Genomic DNA, 26,296 nt, shown 5'->3' on the forward strand with positions numbered 1-26,296 from the left:
TTTTTCCAAACTTTTATTTAGAAATAAAATGGCCCTTATGGTCAAATTAATTTGAAAAAAATTCACACTTTCTATTCCATCCTTTCTCTTTTTTCTTCATATGCTTTTTTTTTTCTTTTCCCCTTCTTCATCTTCTTCCTACTCATCATATTTGCCATTTTTTCTTTTGTGTCTCTTTTTTCTCTGCTTTATCTTCTTGTTATTCTTTTTGTTCTTCGAAATTTTTTCTCTTTATTTTCACCTAAAATTTTCATCTTTTTATTTGTATTTTTATCTTCTTTTACTTCTTCATTCAGATATGGTTGTGAAGATTTTCAAAGAATATTGGGTGAAAAAGTTGCATTCGTCGAAAAACAATTGAGTTATTTAAGCAACCGAAAGATGTTTTTTAAACAATTCAGAGTTGGTTAAGCAAACAAAAGACATGATTTAAACAATCAAGGATCGTTTAAACATGTTGTTTGGAAGTGATGATGATGTGGAGGAGGGGAGGCAGTTTTCGGCCGAGGAGGGGGCGGAGGAGGGAGAAGGAGAAAAGTAGTGAAAGGTTTGTGTAAATAAAAAAAAAATTGTGGGCTTTTAAAAATATGTATCATTTATCACTAATTAACAAAGTGTTTCTTCTATCATATTCTTAAGAATTGTGTCCTATATTCTTTATTTTCACTCTTAAAAATCCTTTCCAATTCCCCTCACAATAACTGAAGCTTAACTAGTTAACAAGAAAGAAGTGATTTATTCCTTGAAATAATATGAACAGAGTATTATCCCTCATGAACAAATAACAGAGAAAATAAACAGTAAAATTAATGAATACAAATGAAATAGAACATAAAAAAGGAAATAGAATTCATATACAACATTGCGTCTCCCGTAGCCCATGAATGCAAACAAGGCACCCAACACAACTAAAAATGCAACAACCACTTTGCTCACTCTGTCAAAAGTTCCAGAGGCACCATATGTGGCGTGGACTTGTTGCCAGAGGGAGTTGCTGGTGTTGCGTCAGATGAACTTCCTTGAACTTTAATGGCCAATTTCATGCCAGTGTCACAGTGATTAAGTGTAGGTCAGACGAAGTACATGTCACCAACACTTGAAAGGGGGATACTATTCTGGCCACCAGTGTAAGCTTGGAGAGCATTTCTAGTGTTGAAATTGTCAGTCATCTTTACTTACTACATTCACGCCATGGCTTCCACCATAGTTGAATACTGCGCGAAACATATTGAAATGTCGTTATTATTACCCAAATGTAATTAAGTTGTATATTACCTGTATATAAAGTCTCTTTTTACATTATTAATTAATGTTGTTTTACTTGTGATAACAGGAATAGCTACCATTTTAATTTAGTTAGTATATCACATGAATCATGGAGAATTTTCCCCCCAAGAATAAAGAGAAACATGTCAGATAAGGCTTCAGCAATCTCTGATTATTACCACGAATCAATCTACTACTGGATCTATTGATGAGCAGTAGTGAAATTTTATATAACAAATGAAATAGAAGGATTACTAATTTTACGTATCTCCAATAAAAATAACTTAAACTGTAAAGCTGAGAAATTATGAAAACTGAACATTTTGCTGACTGAACAAACATATTCTTTATCTAGTCTACTTAGGTTTGTTGTATTAGGTGAACCTAGAATAAGATGTAATTTTTTGAACTCATATCATGATGTAAAACTCTACCAACCATATCATAATTTTTCAATAATGCATCCTTCAGTACGTCAGCCATGATCCAAAGTCACCTGATTTGGCAAATTGATTGAGAAATTGCCACATGTATTGATGAATCATATATCACAACGATCAAAAACAAAATTTACCAATAGAAGTCAAAATTGCTATTATCCCTATACAATACTTGATTCTAGTACTCCGTCAGCTTACTTTTCCTTGTTTATAATTTGTACTCTCAAGAAATAATAAATAAAGTGAATTTTATTATAATGTACATGAGTCTTGCCATTTCAAAAAGTCTTAAATAATGATTTGAGAATGAGTAGCTACATTAATGTTAATAGAAAAAGAAGAAAAAAATGTTTTTTTTTTCTTTTGAGATGCTAAAGCGAATAGGTAAAATTGGGTTTGTTTTTAATATATTGGACAAATAAAAATGAATAAAGAGAATTGTAAATATTATTTAATTTTGTATAGAAAATCTGGAACAAGTGTTGCTTTAGGAAATGCAAAAAGACTTTTTTTTTATTTGCGGTCTACCTTGAATTGCTTCAATAAATAATAAATACAATTTTTGTCCCAGATGTACAGCTAGAATAAAGATAAACATGCCAGCTCGAAAGAAGATAAAAAAGCAGCAAATACAATAGAGACAACAACGACGGAAAATAAACTACGGATAAAGAAAAGAAGAAAAAAGCTATCAAAGTCATAAAAGATATGAAAAAAACATATGACTTATAGTTTTCAACATTTGAATTATTATAACTTTTGATTTCTTTTACGTAAAAGACATTGTATAATTAATTTTTACTAGGTACCATTAGTAGCCTACTATAGACTTTTTGACTTTTTTAAGTTTGTAAGATTTTGTGTAAAAGATTAGTCTTTTCTAGGAATAGTATGTAGATACGTGTAAAGTTTTTAGGAACGTGTAAAACATTAGTAAGAAAAACTATGTAAATCATCCATTATAAATGAAGGCATCGAAGATAGAAAAAGGCAAGGTTTCATGCGTTGAAGAAAAAAACTCTCTTGTCTACAACAAATAATTTGATTATTTAAAAAATAGGTATATTTCAATGGAAAAATCTATGGAGGAACAAAGCTTAGAATTATCAAAACTACCAGAACAAGTATATTCATTTACTATTATGAATAGCTAAATTCATAAATTCCTAACAATCATAATATGATAAAATAAGTTCATGTTAGTTGTTTTATAGTAGAATTATTTGAAAAATAGCATGTTAAGAAGTTTATTAGCAAAGTGAAAAAGGAGAAAAATCCCTCAAGAACTATTTCATCCTAAAGGTGAAACTGGTGAGGCAAGAAAGTCGTGATTGTTCTATTATATTTGTAAATTGTTCTAATAATTTTAAATGTTCTTCTTTGATTTTTGGTTTTTGTATATAATAGTATAGCATCTATATATACTATACAATTAGGTAATTATTTAAAATAACTATCCATAAAATGTTGATGTCTACCTGGCGCATTTTTATATTCAAATGGTAGTACATTTCATTCATAAAATCCTTGTGGTACAGTAAATGCGGTTAATTCCTTAGATTCTTCTTCTCACTTTAAATGGTAAAATTTCGATTTACAATCAAATTTACTAAAGTAATTATATCCTTGTATTTGTCTTATTTTTAATATCTTATTTGGTATTAGGTAATTATATATCATAGTTTTTGCATTTAAATTTCTATAATCAATAACCATTCTACTTTTTCCTCTTTTTTGCTCACTAAGTTTATTTACTATAAATGTTGAACTATTGTGTTTACTATTACTTTTTTGTATATATTATTTTTCTAATAATTTATTTATATGCATTTTAAATCGTCAAAATTATATGTTAATGGTTTTTAAGTTATTATGCTATTAATTCAATTTTTATAGTAGTTTTATGTTTTTCTCATCCTTTTAATGGATCTTCACTGTTCTAATTTCTTAATTATTTCTATTTTATTTATTGAAAGTATAGTTATTTCCTTTTTATTTATTGAAAATACGACCAGTTCTATTATATCTTCAGTATTTTTTATATTTTCTAATTTTTGTGTAATTTTTTCACTTCCTTCTATCCAATCAATTTTCTTTCTTATTTTATTAGTAACTCTTTTTGCTCTTACTTAATATTGTTTTAGAACAAAGAAGTCATTTGTTGAATATTATCTGAATTAAAAAATTTATTTGTCAAATATGAATTTAACTATACACAATATTTTTCTTTTTGAAGAAAAAAATAATGTGATAAGTTTTATATTTTTTTATTCAAATTTAAAAATAATTTATTCTGATAAAGATGAACTAATGTGTAAGATGTAAGAACTTTAAATAAAAGTAAGTTATTAAGTAATAAATTCAATCACTGTCAAATTGTAAATTTATAGTAAAATAGTATCACAATGTAACGAGGTCAATAAGCATAGATGTTAAACACTACTAGAAAATTGCTTATTACCTGGGGATTTTCATTGGGATAATGTGGTAAAATCTCCACATAATTTGATTACCTGGGAATTTTCTTACCAATTAGAATCCAAAGGAAATACCTTCGTATGTAATTATTACCTGCAAATTTATAAAATTCCTAGGTAATTTAGCTGTGGAAATAAATCCACAGGTATGTTATTTTTGGATTTACCTGTGGATTTCACGAAAAAAATCACAAATTATTCCCCACAAAGATTCTCAAGTAAATTCCGAGGTAATTTAGCTGCAGAAATAAATCCATAGGTACGTTATTTGCGGATTTACTTGCGATTAAACATCAAAATTTTGCATGAATTATTTGATAAAATTTCATACAAAGGATTTTACATGCGAATTTTCAGGAAAAAATTCCCAAATTATTCCCCACGAAGATTCCCAAGTAAATCCCTACGTAATTTAACTGCGAAAATAAATTCGAAGGTATGTTATTTGCGAATAACCATAACCATTTGGACTCCAACGAATTCATATGTAAAAGAAGGAAGAAAAGAAAGAAATTAATATGCATCCAAAATATGAAATACCACATGGATAAATAATATAACAAGTTGGTGGATGATCAGACAATTATGGTAATCCGAAACAAATAGGAGACAGTAAATCCGAATAAAGAAATGCCAAGAAAATGGGCATGTTCAGCATGGTAAAACCATACAATTAGAAAGAGAATTCTAGCTAAATTAAACCGGCAAAGTCACAATGCTGCGATTTTTCTCGTTTAATCGAACAGGCTAACAATCAGCACATGAATTTAACCAATTAACAAAAGAAACATTAAATTTGCGTGACATACTAAAGAACTACTATTCGAATAGAACGAGGCAACAAAAAATGAATCAAAACAGGAAGATTAAAATCCAACTAATTCAGAATGTGATACCGTCATTAATTGTGTAAGAAGAAAGTAACTATATCGCATTCCATTTGAAGAAGGTTTAATAAATCATATGGATCTTTACAATCAAAGCACCTCAGCTAATCGGATTGAACTAGAAAGAACAGAGGACTCTATGCGCAAGTTTGACAACTAAGGCACTGTAAACTATCACACCAAATAAAAAATAAAAATTTCAACATTGAACACCTGTTATGAAGATAGAAGCAGTTCAAAATAACATCTTGAAATAAGATTTAAACGAAAAGGTTTAACGCACTTTTGAGATGGAACAAATTAAATGCTTTACAAAATAGGCATACCATTAAGCTCCTTATACGTGTATTGAGGCAGTAGTGATAAAATTAGGGACGACCCAGAGACAACCGAGATATTAGGCAAGTAGACTTCATATTTTAAACTCAAACAAGAATAGACAACTCTTTTTACTTCTTAATCAGATATCACTAAGATGGATAGTTTACCCAAATTTTATTCGAATTATGATGAAGAGCTCGGGACCAGAAAACAACAATATAGCAAGATTGAGCAAGCCAATAATTATAAGAGTCAATGAGAATAGAAGCAAAGACTTCATTTAGGTAACTTAGACATAGTAAATAGACTAAACGACATCTTTTATTCTTCTAAAATAAGGCAGGCATAAAACTTCTTTAAACACTATGCAAGCATCTATAACATCAGCTATAAAAACGATCAATGCCACAGACTAGGCCACATAATAACTAAAAGAACCAACAAAACAAAAAATCCAAGAAATCAACTGAACCTAAACTTTACCATAGACACTGAGCAACACAACAAACATTCAGCAATGAGGACCTCCTTCATTTTTATTTAACTACAATAAAGAAAGCATCACCGCGTATTCACGCATCATCCCACCATACACACAAAGTAACGTATACAGACGCAGAAAGGAGAAAGAGACATAAGTAGCAGCCAGCTTAATACCACAACCAAGCACCGAATTCGATTCCTAAACTATCAGTACTATTATTACATTGCAACAGTATAAATAAGAGAGATTCGAAGACTAACCGAACGTTGAGCAGCAAAACGAGATGATGAACTAGCTATGGAGAATCACGACCACCAGAACACTCCTTCACCGTCAACTCGAAACTCAAATTTAGTCAATGAACTGTCAAAAAAAGAACAGGATCTCTACTAAAGACCTGATTTTTCTTCAAAACTTCTTTCTTTCTTTCTTTTTTTTTCTTTCATTTTCTTGAACCAAAATTTCCTTTCTTGAATTTCCCAACCCGAGAATTCCTAGCCTTCAGATTTCCCCACCTAATTTTTAAAACCCAGGATTTTTGACCCCCCAAAATTTCTATGAAATTTTTGAACCTCCCCCTTTCAGCTCACTGTGAGCCCTCTCAGTTTTACCGAAACCCAAAATTTTCTTAGACATCTTTGAACCAAAATCGACCCCCCACTTTTGAACCCCTAAATTTCCAATCCCCCTCTTTTCTGCTTTTAGGAGAACTATTCCTAGATAACTCAGAAGGGAAAGAAGAGAAAAAAAATCCCCTCAAAACAGTGACCCAAGAGGTCTTTTATAGATGAGAGAATTCGGGGGCATTTTGGGACTTGAACCGTAGGATATTTGGAATTTGAAATTCCTGATTCTCCCTCCAATTCGAGATTTCATCGTTCGAGATTTCATCAACAAACATACCAATTTTTGGATTTTCTCCCCCAAAATTAAAATGGTGGACCAATACCATTTGAGCAAAATGAATTCTCTCCCCCCAACCAATATAAATTAGACAAATACGTACTAGATTCGTTCCATTATCACGAAATTCGCGGAATTGAAACGTTGGGGGTGACACCTCACCCTCTTTCTAGAAGATTAGGGAGCTTTCTCGTACAGGCTCGCGCAGGATGCGCGTGATACACTTGAGCATCGTATTGAGGTCGGGTTGAAGCTGGTCGGGTCGGCGATGATCGGGTTTTGGATTTTTTGGTACTGGATCGTGGGATTTAAGATTGTTGGTGTTTGAAAGTGTTTGGGAGCTGCTTGAGGACTGGTTGTCGACGTTGGTGATTAAAGGAGGAAGGAAAGTGGGGATTGGGCCAGGTCGGCCGTTCTTTGGGCCTGGGGGGTTGGTGTTGTTTTGTTTTGGGCTGGCTGGGTTAATATTAGAGTTGCTGATTGGTTTTAATTGGATGTATTGGGTTGAATAAGGTTTGGGCCTGGCGGGTCAGGGGTTTGGAGGTGGAATTGTTAAGAATTTGGGGGTTATTTAAAATATAACCCCCAATTAAAAATTTAGGATTTGGCCAACTTAATCAATAGTTCAATCCAATTAAAAATTAGATTGGTCACATTACATTGCAAATATGACCAATTATTTTAAATTAGGATCAAATTAATAATTTGACTAAATCGAATCAAAATTCGATACAAATTAATACCTTGTTTGATCTCGAGTTTCTCGATTTAATAAAATTACACAAATATTTATCCAAATAAATTAATTTTTGAGAGTAAAAATATATTCAAATCGAAATTTTAATCATTTAAATTTATTTTTGATATAAACCTTGATTAAAATACGATATTTTGTAAAATAAGCATTTAAGTAATAAAATTTAAAAATTTCTTATAATTGAACACAATAATATATAATCGCTACTTAAATGATCAATTTACCTAAATAAATACTTTGAAAATCCTTTATTCGGATAAAATAAATGTTGTAATTTTATTTAAAAATCGAAGAAACTCCGAATTAAACTTAGTTATGGAGGTCAAAAATTAGGTGTCAACAACAATTCACACGTAAATTACTAAAAATATTTTATAATTAATCAAAAATCTATTCAAAACCTTCAATAATTCTCAAAAACATCATTCATACAAATCTAATGTAAACCCTTACAGCTAACAAAAAAATATAATTTAAAACATCCACATCAATAATGTATGATTCTTAAATGGTCCAAAACAAAATATTTTAAACTTGAATCCTCAATAAAGCTACCAACCATCAGGATCAGATCACTTTTATTCACGTTATCAGGATTATCATTTTCATTCACATCGTCAGAGTCACCATCACTTTCATCCTCATAAGCCTGGTTGTCTTCTTGAGATGGGTGTTCATCATTTGTAAATGATTTCTTGTATACATGCTTCATCAACAAGTCTAATTCCTTTCTCATCCTCCTGCCACAATAGATGCACTTTGAACAGATAATATTTCTTGTTTCTTTCTTTCAAACTCATTCTACATAAAAATATGTTAATTCAGGTCATAAAAAGTGCTAAAAATGCATTATTAGCATAAATTATATGATATTATAGTATCAAATAAAATCATAACAATCAACAAATATAAATATGTATATATTAGCATTTTGAAGTAACTATACTTAACCATTTTCAAGTCACTAGTACACATTTCAAGTCACTACACTTGACCATTTTCAAGTAACTAATTCACATTTCAAGTCACTACACTTAACCATTTTCAATTCACTAGTACATATTTCAAATCACTACACTTAACCATTTTCAAATAATTAATTCACATTTCAAGTAATTATACTTAACCATTTTCAAGTAACTATACTTAACCACTTTCAAGTAACTACACTTTAACAATTTTCAAGTCACTAGTACACGTTTCAAGTTACTATACTTAACCATATTTTCAAATAACTACCACTACTAGAAAAAACAAGAAAAGAGACCACAAAAACCGATCACATGTGGTTGTTTTTCCTATTTTCACTTCAAGTGGCTAATTCACTTTACAAGTTGCCAAACTAAACTTAATTCAAAATAAAAGTTCACATTTCAAATACCTACACTTAAACATTTTCAAGTCACTAATTCACTTCACAAGTTACCAAACTAAACTAAATTCAAAACAAAAGTACACATTTCAAATACCTGCACTTAAAACATTTTCAAGTTGCTAATTCACTTCTCAAGTGATCATGTACTTTACTAAGTTTGAAATAAAAGTTCACATTTCAAGTACCTACACTTAAGCATTTCAAGTAACTAATTCACTTCACAAGTGACCATGTACTTTACTAAATTCAAAACAAAAGTTTACATTTCAAGTACCTACACTTAAGCATTTTCAAATCACTAATTCACTTCTCAAGTGACCACACTTTACTAGATTTAAAGCACAAATTCACATTTTAAGTACCTACACTTAAACATTTTCAAGTCATTAATTCACTTCTCAAGTGACTATGTACTTTACTAAATTCAAAACACAAGTTTACATTTCAAGTACCTACACTTAAACAAATCGAAGTCACTAATTCACTTCTCAAGTGACCATGTACCTTACAAAATTCAAAACAAAACTTCACCTATTAAGTACCTACACTTAAAACATTTCAAGTCACTAATTCACTTCACAAGTTACCAAACTAAACTAAATTCAAAACACAAGTTCACATTTCAATTACCTGCACTTAAACAAATCAAAGGCACTAATTCACTTCTCAAGTGACCATGTACCTTACTAAATTCAAAACAAAACTTCACCTATCAAGTACCTACACCTAAAATATTTCAAGTCACTAATTCACTTCACAAGTTTCCAAACTAAACTAAATTCAAAACACAAGTTCACATTTCAATTACCTGCACTTAAACAAATCAAAGTCACTAATTCACTTCTCAAGTGACCATGTACCTTACAAAATTCAAAACAAAAGTTCACCTTTCAAGTACCTACACTTAAACATTTTAAGTCACTAATTCACTTCACAAGTTACCAAACTAAACTAAATTCAAAACACAAGTTCACATTTGAAGTACCTACACTTAAACAAGATGGATAATTTCAAAAGTCAGAATTAGCAATCTAGGACAAAATGAAGCATTACTAAAATTGGGGTTTTTCACATATCAAAGAATGAAAATCATGAAATTAAAAGCATTGAATCAAAAAATTAGAATCCAACGTCTCTAATTTCAAATTTTAATAATCCGTCAAAGGAAAAATAATAGAAGATGATAATATTTAATTGATGCAAAATTAAACGAAATACGAAACCTGGGAAAATGTAGAAAATGTTTTATTTTCCAAAATGAGAATTCCTAAAATACGCATTAGACACCCGGCGGAAATTTTTTTACAATATTAAACTCAGCTATTTCTAAAATAGAACTATTACTCTCCTGTATCAACTCTTAACACTAGTACATATGTTTGCTTCACGCAAGATGCAGCTTCTCTCCCCTTAATTTTTGCTTCTCTTTTTTCCCTTGGCTTCTAAGTTTACACCAATATATGCACCCCCAACACACAAAAAGGCACCCTTTCCCTATATTTAGAACCTTCTTTTATTTCTTTTATACTAGTAATATAAACAGAAGGGTTATTTGCTGACATAATCTTGTCTCAATGCAAGATTTTATATCAATATACTTGTAGTGTTGTATCTAAAAGTATCCATGAATATACTTAAATTAAAGAAATCTACTTCTCATTGGCCATCTTCTTAATGTACAATTTACACCTTTATAAAGAAGACCATATAAATAAAATCTCAAAAAAAGAGTTTTAAGTTATCAAGGTCAGCTCTTCTTGTTATACCAAGCCTGTTTTATTTCAAAATTAGGAATCTTATAGTTTCCTATGGATATTCTTTGAGAAACATAATAGTATAAAAAAAAAATCTATGCTACCAATGCATATAATTAACTTAGGGGTCGTTTGGTAGCAAGTATTAATTAGTAATACATTGATTAATTCTGAGATTCATGTATTATTGTTTTATACAGAATTTAGCTACTCATGAATATCATAATTTCATTTTTCATATATAAAATAATATATAGATTTTCTCTGATCTTATACATGTTTTTAAATTATAAATCAAACATCGTATTAGGTATATTGAGTTTTATACCAATCAAAAGAATGCTACAAAACATCGTATTTTAATCCATGATTAACTTAATTAACTCAAGCTATCAAACTATCCTTGGAGACGTTTGATTAGAATGTATTAGAAAAAAACAATACATGTACTAGCTATAATATCATTTAATTATTTGTTTAGTAGGATTTTTAATTTATTAATAACTCCATTAGTTATACGCCTTATTTACTATTATAACAAATACACACCATGAGTTATTCCGAGATTAGTTATCCGGGATAAGTTATTCCACCATATATATTTGATAACTTATTACATCATTAACATATAAATGGTGGATAAATAATCTAGAAGCTAACTAATACCTCCAACCAAAAATAAAATAAAAATAATCCTATATTTAATCCAAAATTATTATACCTTATGCATCACACATTAATTAATCTTTTGAAAAATATGGTTAAATAGAGTAGCATAGCTATCTATCTAGTGACCCACCACCAAAAGGTTGAACATTTTCTCATCTAAAAAAATCTAAAGCAGAACTGAACTGCTAGTAGTAACAAACAGCAACAAGCAGTCCCCACCAACCTTCTATAATTAAATAGATACTCCCTATCTCTCTTTTACAAATCTTTAAATCTTCTTCTCCCTGCTCTTCTTCTTCATCATTCCCCATACCCAATAAAATCAATGGAAATGAAAAATATGAGAAGTGGTAGTGGTGGGCTTTGTGGTGCATGTAAGTTTCTCAGAAGGAAGTGTGTGAAGGGTTGTATATTTACACCTTATTCTGACTCTGAACAAGGCATGGCTTATTTTGTTGCCATCCATACGAAACCTCAAAGTTATGGTAGGAACGACGGAGAGGGGTAGCAACATCAGCTGGTTGTGTCGGGGTTGGTTTATCGACGTGGATGACGCTCTCGAGCGTGGGGAAGATATCGAGGCAGTGGCAGCAGCCATGGCTACTTTGCCAGCTGCTGCTGGCGTTGGGTGGTGGCGTTTCGATGGATGAGACGAAGCTGGTTCGGTTGATGGCTACACGGGAGTGTTTGGCGGTAATGATAGTTTTGTTGGTAAGGCTCACCGGCTGGAGGGAGGAGATGGCTGTAAAGGCGATGAGAATGAGGGAGAGGGGTTTCGCCGGCGACAGAGAGAACGACAACCATGGTTGTTGGTAAGAGAGAGGATGAGAAAGGAGGTAAAGAGATGTAGGTACGGCTGTTTTTTGTTGAAATGAAGAGCTTGGGGTTGATGTTTCCTTTAAAAGAAAAAGGATAGGGTGGTGGGATCTCAGTTGTTTGATCAATTTTTATCAACGACTGAGATTAAAATTATTTCAAAACATGTTAAAAATTGAATAAAATTTTAAGTTGGGTTACAAATTGGCTATAATTGTAATAAATTGAATAGAACTAGGCTAAAATTGTTATATTTAGATGAAAAAGGCTACAATTTAAATAGATTAGAAAAATCAGTTTAAATTAGGCCATTAATTAAATAAGAGATTGAAAAATAAAGTTAGCATGTACAAATTAATGTTACGTAAAAAATTATTATATAAAATTATTGATAATAATAATAATAATAATAATAATAATAATAATAATAATAATAATAATGGACAATGCATTTGTGAATTGTGAGTGTGCACATTTACGAAAAGAATTAACAAAAATATTAATAAAATTAGATGGAGAAATATTATATTTAAATTAATGAATTGTAAAAGTGATACTGCAAAATAATTCATATATTTCAAAATCATGAATGTGACACGTCAAAAATCTGTTTGATGCAAGAAAAATGTGTAAAAAATTCTAACATTTAGAATTAATAATTTTGCTAAAATAGCAGCCTAAAAGGAGCATCGGGAGGTTAAAATTGGGTGTCAACAAATGCCCCTTCATTGCTTGGGAATATATTTTACAAATTTGTCATTAATAATTTAAAATAAATTAGTTACAAAATTTAAATATAATAATAATTATTATTATAATAATAATAAAAATTAGACAATGTATTTGTAAATTGTGAGTGTGCATATTTATGAAAGACGATTTAAGTAAGAAAATTATTTAAAATATTGTATTTGAATTAATAAATTATAAAAAATGATAGTAAAAATTAATAAAAATAATTTGTAAACATTTAAATCATTAATGTGAGATATCATTATTTATATAATACGAGAATAATGTGTAAAAATATTAATATTTGAAATTAAATAATTTTGATAAAATAGCATCCTAAGAGAGCATAGAGAGGTCAAAATTAGGTGTCAACAACAACTGAAGAAGACATGTTATAAATGCCTATTTTATTTTTTATTAAATATTATTAATTTTTTAATATGTAAATGACTTATAATAATTAATTAGGGGGTAATATAGTAAAATCACAGAGTCGCTGAAGCAGGTGAAGAAGCAGGTATGTCGATAAAGTGTTGTCTGTTTCTTCACACTTATTAATAGTAGTAACTTATCTCCAGGGAGTTGTTTGGCTTATATTAATAGTTTTGAGATTAAATGTAAGATTGTTTTACGTGCATTTGGGTAGAGGTGTTAGTTAATCTTGAATTACTTATCCGTCACTGATGACCATTAATTTTTTTATCTCAATAACGAATCAAGCTAAGATTGATGATCAGCTCAAATATATCTTTGATATCATATTCAGCGGCTTGATCAGCTCATGTGAGCTTCACAAGTATTTTCAAAATTGAGTCAAGCTAAGGTTTATTCAGCTTGAATTAATATCAATTCTGACTAAAATTGATATTAATTGAATAAGAATTAGGCTAGACATTACATAAGCTGGGCAAATTGAATTGACTTAGGTTGTTATTTAATAAATGTAGGAAAGACGTAATAATAATAATAATAATAATAATAATAATAATAATAATAATAATAATAGTAATAATAATAATAATAATAATAATAATTAAAAAAAAAAACAATGCTTGTAAATTTGCTAAAATAGCAGGCTAAGGTCAAAATTGAGTGTCAACACAAGTAACCCGATTAATTCCCTCAGATTGACGTCCGTGGAGGGTACAGTGTACGCAGAACTTACTGCTAAGGTAGATAGGTTGTTTCCAATACACCCTCGGTTCAAGAAAAATAGTCTGAAGTTGTCCAATTTCAAAAAATATTAGTGAAAATTGATTTAATATTAGCCGCTGATCAAATATGATGAACGATTGAGATTAGACTTGAGAAGATGAGTCAAATTGAGATTAGATATTGGGTTAAATAAATTGAATTGGGGATTTCGATTGAGTCAAATTAAACTCAATTGACACAAATTGAGTATAAAATGGCTAGAATTTAAATAAATTAGGAAAATTAAATTGAATTAAGTTGATATTTAATAAATATAGTAACTATATAAAATTAATATTAAAAATAAATATAATGATAATAACTAAATGTTGATCAGTGGCTGAGATCTAAAGAATAAGAATTTGGTTAAAAAAATTGAATGAAATTTGAAATTGAGTTCAATTGGACACAATCTGGGCTAGGATTGTAATAAATTGGATAAAATTAGGCCAAAATTGTTACAAATTGGCAAAATCAGACTAGAAAATAAATTTATTGAAAAATAAAATTGACTAAGGTTGCGGATTAATACAATAATAATAATAGTAAAATAAATTATATAATTATGCTCAGTCTAGTTATGAATAAATTGTGTAACTAAAAGTACGATATATAATATATTACTTTAAAATCAACGATAATAATAATATATATATTTTATTATATATATAAATTATATATATATATATATATATATATATATCATATTTAGTATAAATAATATGTTTTATTATTGTCTAATTTCATGGTATTTTATGTTTTTTATTCTTCAAGTTTATCCTTTTCCTATTTAAAATTTTCAAGTCACAAAAATCCTACATAAATCTCCAAGAAATAGTTTCAGCTAGATTCGTAGCAACACAAACCCCCAATAATTTCTCAAGTAATAATTTCATAGGTAAATCCCCAAGAAATAATTTTAGCTAAATTTGTAGCAACACAATCCCCCAATAATTTCCCAAGTGAGTAAATAAATATATATGGATTTAAAATATATATATATATATATATATATATATATATATATATATATTTGTCTATATACCTGCGGATTTACCTAGAGATTAAATACCCGTTGATATATTTTTCCAGGTAATGTCGCAAGTAATAATTTCGCAGGTAAATCCCCAAGAATAAATCCCCAGCAAAATTCGCAGCACAAAATCCCCAAATAATTTCCTAGATAATAATATTCATTACATAAATTTCTACCAAAATATCTCTACGTAAATCCGTAGGATAAATTACCTAGAAATTTTTTTATGGATTTAAAATATATATATATATATATATATATTTGTCCATATACCTGCGGATTTACCTAGAGATAAAATACACACCAATACATTTCCCCAGGTAATGTCGCAAGTAATAATTTCGCAGGTAAATCCCCAGCAAAATTCGCATCACAAAATCCCCAAATAATTTCTCAGGTAATAAAATCCATTACATAAATTTCCACCAAAATATCTTTAAGTAAATCAGCAGGATAAATTACCTGAGGATTTTTCTATGGATTTTAAAAATATATATATTTGTTCATGTACTTGCGGATTTACCAAGAGATAAAATACCCACCGATACATTTCCCTAGGTAATGTCGCAAGTAATAATTTCGCAGATAAATCCCCAAGAATAAATCTCCAACAAAATTCGTAGCACAAAATCTCCAAATAATTTTTCAGGTAATAAAATCCATTACATAAAATTTCACCAAAATATCTCTAAGTAAATCTGTAGGATAAATTACCTGGGAATTTTTTTATGGATTTAAAAAATATGTGTATTTGTTCATATACCTGCAGATTTACCTAGAGATAAAATACCCGTCGATATATTTTTTCAGGTAATGTCGCAAGTAATAATTTCACAGGTAAATCCCCAGCAAAATTCGCAGCACAAAATTCCCAAATAATTTTTCAGGTAATAAAATTCATTACATAAATTTCCACCAAAATATCTATAAGTAAATCCATAGGATAAATTACCTGGTGATTTTTCTATGGATTTACAAAATATATATATTTATCTATATACCTGCGGATTTATCTAGAGATAAAATACCTGCCGATATATTTTCCCAGGTAATGTCGCAAGTACAAAATTTTCCCAATATAGCGTCAAATTTACTTGCGAAATTTGTTGCAAATATATAGTTCGCAGTTAATATATTTTAATTTTGACAAATTTAATAATTTTGTAGGTAAATCCGCATGTATTTCCTATGATATTATTCTCTAGGTAAAATCTCCAGGTAATAAGCAATTTTCTAGTAGTGAAAAAAAGAAGTGTAAGAAATATTAATGAAGTTAAAATTATGATTATTTTGAAGCTAATGAAAAATAAAAATTGCAAAATTGATTTCTTTACTAATAGAACCCATTTGTCCATGAAAATTAAAAAAAAAAAAACAAATTCATTTTATTTAATATTTTTGAAGTTGAAATAGAGTTGAACCTGTGTTTGACCATGATATTTTGGAGTTAATATTTAGAATTCAAATGTATTTTAAAAATAAAAAGAAATACAAAAAGTGAAAATAATTTTTTTAAAAAAATTAGAGTTTTATGAATAGAGGGTTATTTTATGACAATAAAAAAATTGTATCTTTTAAAAAAGAAAATAAATTAAAAAGTGCAAAAAGTGAATCCAAAAATAGTGAAAACACCTCTCCGGGTGTTTTTCTAAAATTGTGAAAACATATTCTGAAATATTGTGAATAATATTCATGGTCAAACACCTACTATATTTAATATCTTTTGAATCCTATTTTGGCTTGAATGAGAAAGTTACAAATAGTGTAAATAGGAATATAATTTATTTATTTTTTATATTTGTCTCCTCTTAATATTCATGGTAAATATCTTCAACAAATTTAAATCGATTTATCCCTCACTGCTTTCCGTTTTGAACTAACTTTTATGAATCATTCAATGAAATGTAAGTCATACAAGATATTGACAATGTATTTCATTAGTCTATATTGATTTATCTGGTGGTGAATAATAAAAAAAAAACTTATGTTTCTAATCATTTGGTAAAATTATAAATCTAAATTATTTTTATTTATCTTTTTATTGTGATTTTTCTTCTTATATTGACCGTGCATAGCGCGAGTACTAATATTAATTTTAATATAAAGCACATTAAACATATACTTAGACTAGTCTACACGAACGTGCATTACACGTTTTCCCCCAAATACATAATACACTTAAATTTATAATGCAAATAATAAATTTTAAAGTACAAAAAAATGGTTCATATATTAGTGTCCTAATTTTGTTATGCAAACATAAATTTTTGAAGTATAAAAAAAAAGTACATATATCAATGTCCTTTTCGGGTAAAGTTCGTGCATTTATTTTTGTGATTTAAAATAATTGTTTTAAGTAGCACAAAATGTGCCAACTAACGTGTTTTTTTTTTTCAAAAAAATAAATAAATCAATTTAGTTTTAGAAAAAGTTTTACCATAATTTTAGAAATCTTCATTTCATATATTCCAGGAGATGATATCATAAGCATAATTAAATAATAATTTGATGAAAATAGTAAAAAGATAATTTTATGTAAAGTAAAGACTTTTAATGAAGGACAAAAAAAATAAAATTTCAAACAATATTTCTAAAACCATTCATGCTTTTATTATTTTATAGATTAGATGATTCAATATTTCCTAAAGAAAAAAACTCGATCAACATTTCAATTACGGGTTTGACTATAATAGACCAACCAAATATTTTTCATATAACATAAAATTTATTTAATATAAGGCTGAGAGGTGCTTGACATACTCTTGAAATTCCTTAAGTTTTTCGATCCATATCATATGTTGGTTTATTATCTTGTTTGTGGACAGGAGTAGTTCTACTGCCACAAAATAAACAAAACATACTTATATTATTTTGATAAAAATAATTTTGTTAATTGAATATATTAGCACGGAAGCAAACACAAAATATTGAGTCATGGGGAGTCTAAGCTCTTACATTTAGAGGTGTCACCCTTTTTTTGGTCTCATTTTATAAATCATTAACATTAACCAGTGAAAGTATAGCCTTCAAGAATTCTTAACGGACCTTACAGCTTGAAGATAGATATTAGACTTGTTTATAGAGCCTTCTTCTAATTTCGATAAAATTTTGATTTATGTACCAATGCAATTCTTTTAAAGTGACATAAATATGTTAAAACCATGTGTTTGTACTATAAAATAGAAATTGGAACCTTGAAATTTACTAAAAAGATAGAAATTGAAACATTGAAATTTACTAAAAGAAGCGAAGTGTTGATTGTGTTGAACGTCTTGGATCTGCTCAATTAGTTTTTTTAAGCTCGAATACTTGTTTTAAGTCTTGTCAACTTGTTAATAGGAATTAGATGTTACGGTGTCGCTTAATTTTGAAAAAATTCATTGTTTTTTGAGAAATTGACGCACTATTTCTTAATTTTTAGTCCCTGAAAGATAGTAAAATAAAAGCAAAACATAAATATATAATACACCAAACTCCAATAGAACAAATCAAGTTCATCGCATTATACGCCTTTAATGTACGCTTCTTTTATGATGTGCACCGTATTCTATTTTTTTTGATACTTTGTAGTCTAACTTCCTTATTTTTCGTCAACACAATAAAATTATTTCCTGTTTTCAAAAGGCATATGTTAGAGTATTTTTATTCATATTGAGTATCTTGAGAAAATTGAAGGAAAGATGTCTTTTAAGTTTTGAATGAAGGATTAATGACATTGACCAACTTAAAGGGTCAAACATCATTAGGAAACTTAATTAAGTTAATTATGGACTTGATTAATATTTTCAAAAATACAAATCAACCCATACCCCTCTTCAATCCAAATCAACCAGTCTCTTTCCCCTCTATCTCTCAACAGCTTCACTCAACTCTCTCCCAACCAACAGTTCTGCAAAATTCTCCCTTCAATCCCCAGCGACTTCAACCTCCGGCGAAAAATAGTCGGGCGAGTTCCCTTTCGACTTTCAACCATCAATCGACGTGAAGACTTCTTCGGCAACAACAACTTCGAGTTCTTCATAGTCCCATTTCTTTTTTCACAGGTTAAAAATTATGAAGAAATAGGGGAATTTAAGCCAACTACTCTTCTAGTATTGAAATGTGGACTGAATACAATCCTAATTTCTGGCATTTCTTTTTCTTGTTGTCGTACTATTGATTCGAATTTGTTGGTGATTTTTATTCACAGTTGATGTTCTTAGTGTGTGTGTGTGTGATGTGTTAGTGTTGCTGGGTTGATTTGTTGTTTGTCTTGGTAAAAATAGTGTTGGAGCAGATGAAATATCTGACGCAATAGATGAAGATATCTGATGTAACAAATGAAAATATTTGATACAACAGATTAAAATCAGATGCAACTATGAAAATCTGATGCAACAGACGAACAATCTAATAGATCATTCATTTGTTGCGACAGACGACTCTTCTGGTTGGAAGAAATCTAAACAATATTGACCCAACAGATAACTCATTTTGCAACAAATAATTGATATATTTCAACAGATTAGTGATCTATTTTTATTGTTTCCAATGGATTACTCATTCATTGTAATAGGTCAGTTATATGTTGCAACAGATAACATACCTGGTGCAATAAATTAGTGATATATTTTTAGGGTTCCCAATGGATTACTCATCTGTTGCAATGGTTGGTTATATGTTGCATCAGATAAAACACCTGGTGCAACCGATTAGTGATCTGTTTTTATTATTTTCAATGATTTACTCATCCTTGGTGCAATACATTAGAGATCTATTTTTATTATTTCCAAAGAATTACTCATCTGTTGTAATAGGTTGGTTATATATTGCAACAAATAAACTACCTGGTGCAATAGATTAGTTATCTAATTTTATGGTTTACAACGAATTACTCATCCTTGCAACAAGTTGGTTATATATTGCAACAGATAAATTGCCTGGTGCAATAGATTAGTGATCGGTTTTTACTATTTCTAATGAATTACTTATCGTTGCAACAGGTTGGTTATATGTTGCAACAGATAAACTACTTGCTGCAATAGATTAGTGATATATTTGTATCGTTTCCAACGATTTACTCATCCATTGCAACGGATCAGTTATATGTTGCATCAGATAAAATACCTGATGCAACATATTAGTGATCTATTTTTATTGTTTCCAAAGATTTACTCATCCGCTGCAACAGGTCGATTATATGTTGCAACAGATAATGTACCTAGTGTAATAGATGTGTGATCTATTGGAACTGTTATTTTACCATTGTGCATGTTAGATTTACTGTTATCCTTTTTAATGATGCATTAATCAATTATAATCTATTTTATGTTCCTGTTAATTTAACATAATATGGTCCCCAAAAGAAAAGAAACCGAATCAAGTCCAAGTAAAAAAACAAGTGCCGCAGCTCGGCTACATCCACCACTCTATGAGCTTACTTTACAAGAGTTATCTCAATCAGGAGCAGAAGATAATAAACACAGAGAGAAGGAATGTCTCTAAAGAGATGATTCAAATACAAATAGCCCTTTCGCCGAAGAGTTGGTCAAAACCTTTAGCATTGATCATTATCTTGTGAGAATGCAGTGCGATGGTGCCATAAATTTAATGGGTGATTTTGTGATTAAGTTAGCCATGGAAAAATCTTTCGACGCCTTCAGAAAAATACTTCGAGAACAAAAATTGGATGCTTAATTCGAGGAAAGCTGCTTTGGGCAATATCTTGATTTGTCGGAGGACAAAAATGCTCGTTTCTAGATTAAAATGGTATACGATCTTCTCAAGTGTAGGTTTATGTATAAAAATAAAGACAAGATGGATGAGGTGTGGATAAATTATTGTGGCATGTCTGTTTATTTTGGTTGGAAGGAGTTTGCCATAGTTACCAGACTAAAATATTATCCTCCTTCTCCTTCTCAAGTTATACCTACTTTGACCCCAAAAAAGCACTTCGTATACCTAAAAAAGGCAAAGGTAAGTCGAGTGATCGTAAGGACCTGGTGTCCATTGTTTATCCAAACTTCAAAAACAAAAATTTGATAGAAGCATTGAAAGGTAAAGGACTCTCAAATAAGTACAAGAAATCATTGTGCTTGGTTTGGTTTGTACATAATATTCTTTGGGTGAGAGACGTTAACAACAACATAAGCCTCAGTTTAATAAATCTCTCCGAGGATCTTGAGGCATTTAACAGCTATTCTTAGGGTTATGAAAGCTTCAAAATGACTGTCCAATATTTGTTGACTCCATTAACACCAAAGACAGTCAACTTATATGGCTTTCCATGGGTCTTCATGGTAAATATTTCTTTTATCATAATATGATTTATCATTTTTTTATTAAATAATGTTTTTGATTTATTGGTGTTATGTTATAGGCTTGGGCATTTGAAGCCATTCCTTATTTGAGATAACAAGTGAACTACTAGGAAGAAGTTTTCTGTCCAAGAATCCTAAGATGGTTATCGGTCAAAACTGATAAAAATGTAAAATATCTTGATCTTTTCAACCCCTCGAAGGAAGCAGTAATTCTAATTCTAATCAAGTTTTTGTTTTAATTAATGATTATGTTAAATGATTTTATCTTCATTCTAATATATGTACTGATTTATTTTAGATTATCCGTGGCTTGTTTCGATCAATCGAGAGTTGAAGATGCCATTTTTTCTTACTTTAAGGTTTGTGCAAGCTTTATCGGATCCTAAGGCCATTGATGGAATAAAAATGGGATTGCTTGGAGCAACAATCATCAGAAGAAAAATAATTTTGGAGGGTGGCCTTATTGCTGTTGATAATGGTAATGGTAGTGGTGTTGCTGTTGGGGCTAGTGATCCTCCTTTTACAGTTTTTAAAATAAAAACCATTATGATTATAATCATACTGGTTGTACAGATTTTTCTCCAGATTTTTCCACATCTAGCGAATGTTCTGCATACAAATGTCAAGACTGCAAAGTAAAACACAATGGAGTGATTAATGCTATTAATGCACTAACTACTTCTGTAAAAAAAATGGCATCTAAGAGGGGTGTCATTCCATCAAATAGGAATTCATATTCATACACTCTACTAGAGATCAAGGCGGCTAAGAGGAAAAGGAAAGATACTTCTAAGGCATCATCAAGCATCAAAAAAGAAAAATTGTAATGCCTCTATCTCTGTCTTGCACCGTTGTTCAGTGTACAAGGGCTACAAGAGAGCAACATGAGCCGAAGAAGGTGAATGCACATCATCTGTTCCAACAAACAAATGGGCATATATCTGTTTCAACAGCTGATACATCTACTAAAAATTATCAAACAGATATATACATATGTTGCAACTGTTGTCTAACCTGTTGTATCAGATGCTTTATCTATTACAATAGATGAGTCTTATGTTACAACAGATGGGTCATCTATTTGAAATTATCGTACTACTCTGATTTACCTGTTCGAATTCATCCCAACAGATGATCCATCTATTGCAATATAAGGCTCATCTGTTGCAACAGATGGATAATCTGTTGTATATCTGTAATTAACATTGACAATTTCTGGCTTTACAGGTCGATATCATAGTAGAAGCTACTATTGAAGAGCATAATATCACAGTTGATAATCCATCAACTGCTTTCAAAGAAGAAGAAAACGTGGATCCTGTCAGTTTAGGAGAACAAAAGAATTACCCATTTGAAGGGTCCAATATCTCGGATGAGGCTCTAAAAAAAACTAACACAGTTGATTAATGACTATTCAGAATGGATTACCGATTGGCTGTTAAAGCATCATGCCGGCATGTACATAAATTAATTTTTAAAGATATTGGTTTATAAGATTCTTGTTGTAAGAACGTGACATTAACACTGATGACGAATGCTACAAAGTGAACGAATCAAGTCTTGGTTTTGATATGTTCGAATTTGTTGTTGCGAATCCCAGAATAAAGAATTAGTTTTATTTGATGTCACATCCCCAAACTTGTTGGAATGATGCGGTTTAAATGCCATACATATTACTATTAATTAATACTTTATTTGTATCTGTGTATTAATTTTTTTGTCACGTAATTCAAAATATTTGATAATATGCATAGCACATCGATGTCATATTTTACTACCTCTGAAAGAAGGCCAAGTTTCAAATACAAGAACAATAGAGATACACGACAGAAAATTATTTGTACAAAGTTTACATCAATAATGCCTACGATAGGTATTGTCAACAACAACCAAAAGTTTTCCAAAATGAGGAATGCTTAATCAACATCATCTAAGGTTTTAGCATTCCAGCTGACTTACCTTGGCATTTGGTCGACGAAGTGTATATCCCAATCAATTGGGGTGATGAATTCCATTGGGTGTTGGCTGTCATCGTTCTACAAGAGAGGTGCATCCGAGTTTATGACTCGATGTTGCGAAGGAAACGTTCCGGGCCGTCGTCTGAGATACAAAAACTGGCCAAAATATTTCCTACTTACCTTGATATGAGTGACTTTTTGGACCAAAAAGTTCGTACTGATTGGTCGACGATTGAAGCATATCGGGATAAAATGGGTAATCTATTTGATGTACAATATGTTAAAGGAATTGCTCAACAAATCATTGGTAGCCTGTAAGTTTAAGTGTCATGATTTAGTTTATTTCACAAAATTCACAATGCTTGCATGAATGGCAAGATATGGATTATTAATTTTTTTAAAATGCAGGAAGTGTGGTCTTTTTGTTGCTGCGTACGTCGAGTATTTGAACAATGGATTACAAGTACCAAATGATGGACTTGATGCTGGATTACTTCGCAAAAAATATGCTGCTTTTTTATGAAAATACGGAGAAGCGAAAGCTCAGAAGCCATACGCAAGCGACATTAAAGATCCTCGATGACCAAAGCCGAATTCTGCAGCACTGGATGAAGAATAACTTGTCCATATTGAGTAGATCTTTATAGCTTGAGTCCGTCAATGTAATAACCTATCTTCCTTAGTTTAACTTGTTGATTTATTTGTAGAGTAGATCATTTGTATCCATAATGATTTTTTTATATTTCATTTATTTGTTGAGTTATTTCATGTAATTTTTGAAGGCTTCAACTTATTTTATGCTGTCTATAAATATAATTTAATCCTTATTTTTGAACATGTTAACTGAAAAGGAATACTAGATTCAAATATCACAACAGATAATACATCTGCTGCAACAGACGATATATCTTATCAAATAGATTTAGACATATATTGCAACATGAGATGCAACATGTAGGTCATCTGCTAGAAATTACATAACAGGTCTTCCTACTTTCTTGATTTTTTCCAACAGATTACCTATCAGTTGCAACAGATAGATTATATAATGCAATAGATTAGATATCTATTGCGACAGACAGACTAAAAAATATCTATTAATGCAACAGATGACCAACCTATTCTAACAGATAATCAATCTATCACAACATGTATTATATCTGTTACAATAGATATACTATCTGTTGTATTATAAAAATTCAACTTGGCTAGTATAAAAATTATTGCCACTACATGTAAAGTGAAGTGGCTTGAAATGAAAAATTGTTATCGTGTTCGTCTCCGTCTTTGTACATATTCTTCTTTATACATGGGCTCCAACCATTTAGTTAGTACCCCATAAGCCTAGAACTATTGCATCTTTCCCACAATGGTATCGCACATACTGGTTATTTCTGTGCTGGTTAGGAAACACTCGATGTATGCAAGCGAGTATGGCCCGCACGCTGCACTGGTTTTATTTTTGGGAGCTGGATATTCTTATTTCGACCTTCAAAATCCCATGATCCCTTCATCAAGACTTGAATCGACAAATGATCCATCAGCTTACTCTGTGTCAACAACTTCAAAAGTGGCTGCATGTGGGCTAAAAACGTGTCCTCACTGAAGACAGGTAAGTTGTAGTTATAAACCTTAATCTTTCCCTCATAGAGTAGTATCTCAACAATGAGAAAATATTTGACTTCCACTTTCATGACTGGAAGGATTCTCTTTGCCTAGGTCCAGCTCTTGCCGCGTAGATATGGCCTCTTCCCTCTAACATATTTAATCACTTCTTCATCCCATTAGAATGTAGAAACTAACTTATCAAATACTGGGCCACCAGAATCATCTAGATTATGGAGATCAGCGTACCTATCCTTGAAATTACTATAGAAGTTGAGGTCCATTATCCTATCAGCAGCATCATAAGCATCCGGGTACGCTAATTTCCTGCCCCTTATGAGGCAGAGAATTTTATCAACATACTGTGGTATAAGAAGATAATTTTTTAATAGATTAGTAATTGTAAAGAATAAAAACACAGTGAAAAGAATCCGGTGCAGAGGTTTCTCTAAATTAGTTCACAGATTACCCAGCTAACGCAACTTATGCAACAAATGTGTATTATGTTTCAATAGAATACCAAACTGTTACAACAGATTACATATCTGCTGTGTAGATTCTTTTTCATAGAGTAGATTGGAAGGATAGGTTAGCAAAAGTAAACTTACATTGTCCTCATACCACTCACACATATTTGTTATATTCGTGAAGTCTTTGGCGGCAAATGAATGCATGGTGTATTCTTTTTTAACCTTCATCCTGCCATTCATGATTTCTTGCAGTTCCTTCTTTTTCTCCTTATCAAGTGCCGCGAATATGTCCACCTTCTTCAGCGGCTCCTAAACTTTAACAACTCTTGGAGTGGGAGGATTTGCAATTTTTTCTATTTTCAGAACAGAGAGAATTTGTCTAATTTTTCTTCTCTTCCTCCTAACTGCCACTGTAAGAGTGCATAGCTCCCTTACCTTGTTGGATGGTATAACACCCCTCCTGGATTTCAAATTCTCGATAGTTTCAACAATAGCCTTTAGCTTTTCAAGGAATTTATCCTCTCTGTCCTTGCATACTTTGCATTTGCAATGCGAACATGAAGGTGAAGAGGGGTGAAAGGGACCATTGTAAGGGTGGGAGGGACCGATGTTGGGGTGAGAGGGACCTGTGAAAGGGGTATTTTCAAAAGTATTTATTTTTTGCTGACCACCAACATGATCTTAATCACGACTGGCAGCAACATCAGTATCAGAATGGCTGCCACTATCATAAACAAGTCCACCAGCAACACCCCTAGAAGAAGCACCCGGATCTGTTGCAGTTTGAGGTTGGTCGTGAAAGCTTCAACATTAGTCTGACCTTGCCTAACTGATCTTCTTATGGATGTTTCTC

At 30.6% G+C, this 26,296-nt stretch overlaps 1 long non-coding RNA gene across 1 annotated transcript; it reads right to left on the reverse strand.

The window, feature by feature from the left end:
* Nucleotides 1-716: 716 nt before the first annotated feature.
* LOC107845533 lies at nucleotides 717-7,315 on the reverse strand. Its single transcript, XR_001666883.2, has 2 exons — nucleotides 6,136-7,315; nucleotides 717-1,214 (listed from the first exon to the last, which is right to left on the reverse strand). It is a non-coding gene; the product is annotated as an uncharacterized LOC107845533 (long non-coding RNA).
* Between the last annotated feature and the right edge of the window lie 18,981 nt (nucleotides 7,316-26,296).

Source organism: Capsicum annuum, chromosome 10 (assembly GCF_002878395.1).
Source record: "Capsicum annuum cultivar UCD-10X-F1 chromosome 10, UCD10Xv1.1, whole genome shotgun sequence".
Lineage (NCBI taxonomy): Eukaryota > Viridiplantae > Streptophyta > Magnoliopsida > Solanales > Solanaceae > Capsicum > Capsicum annuum.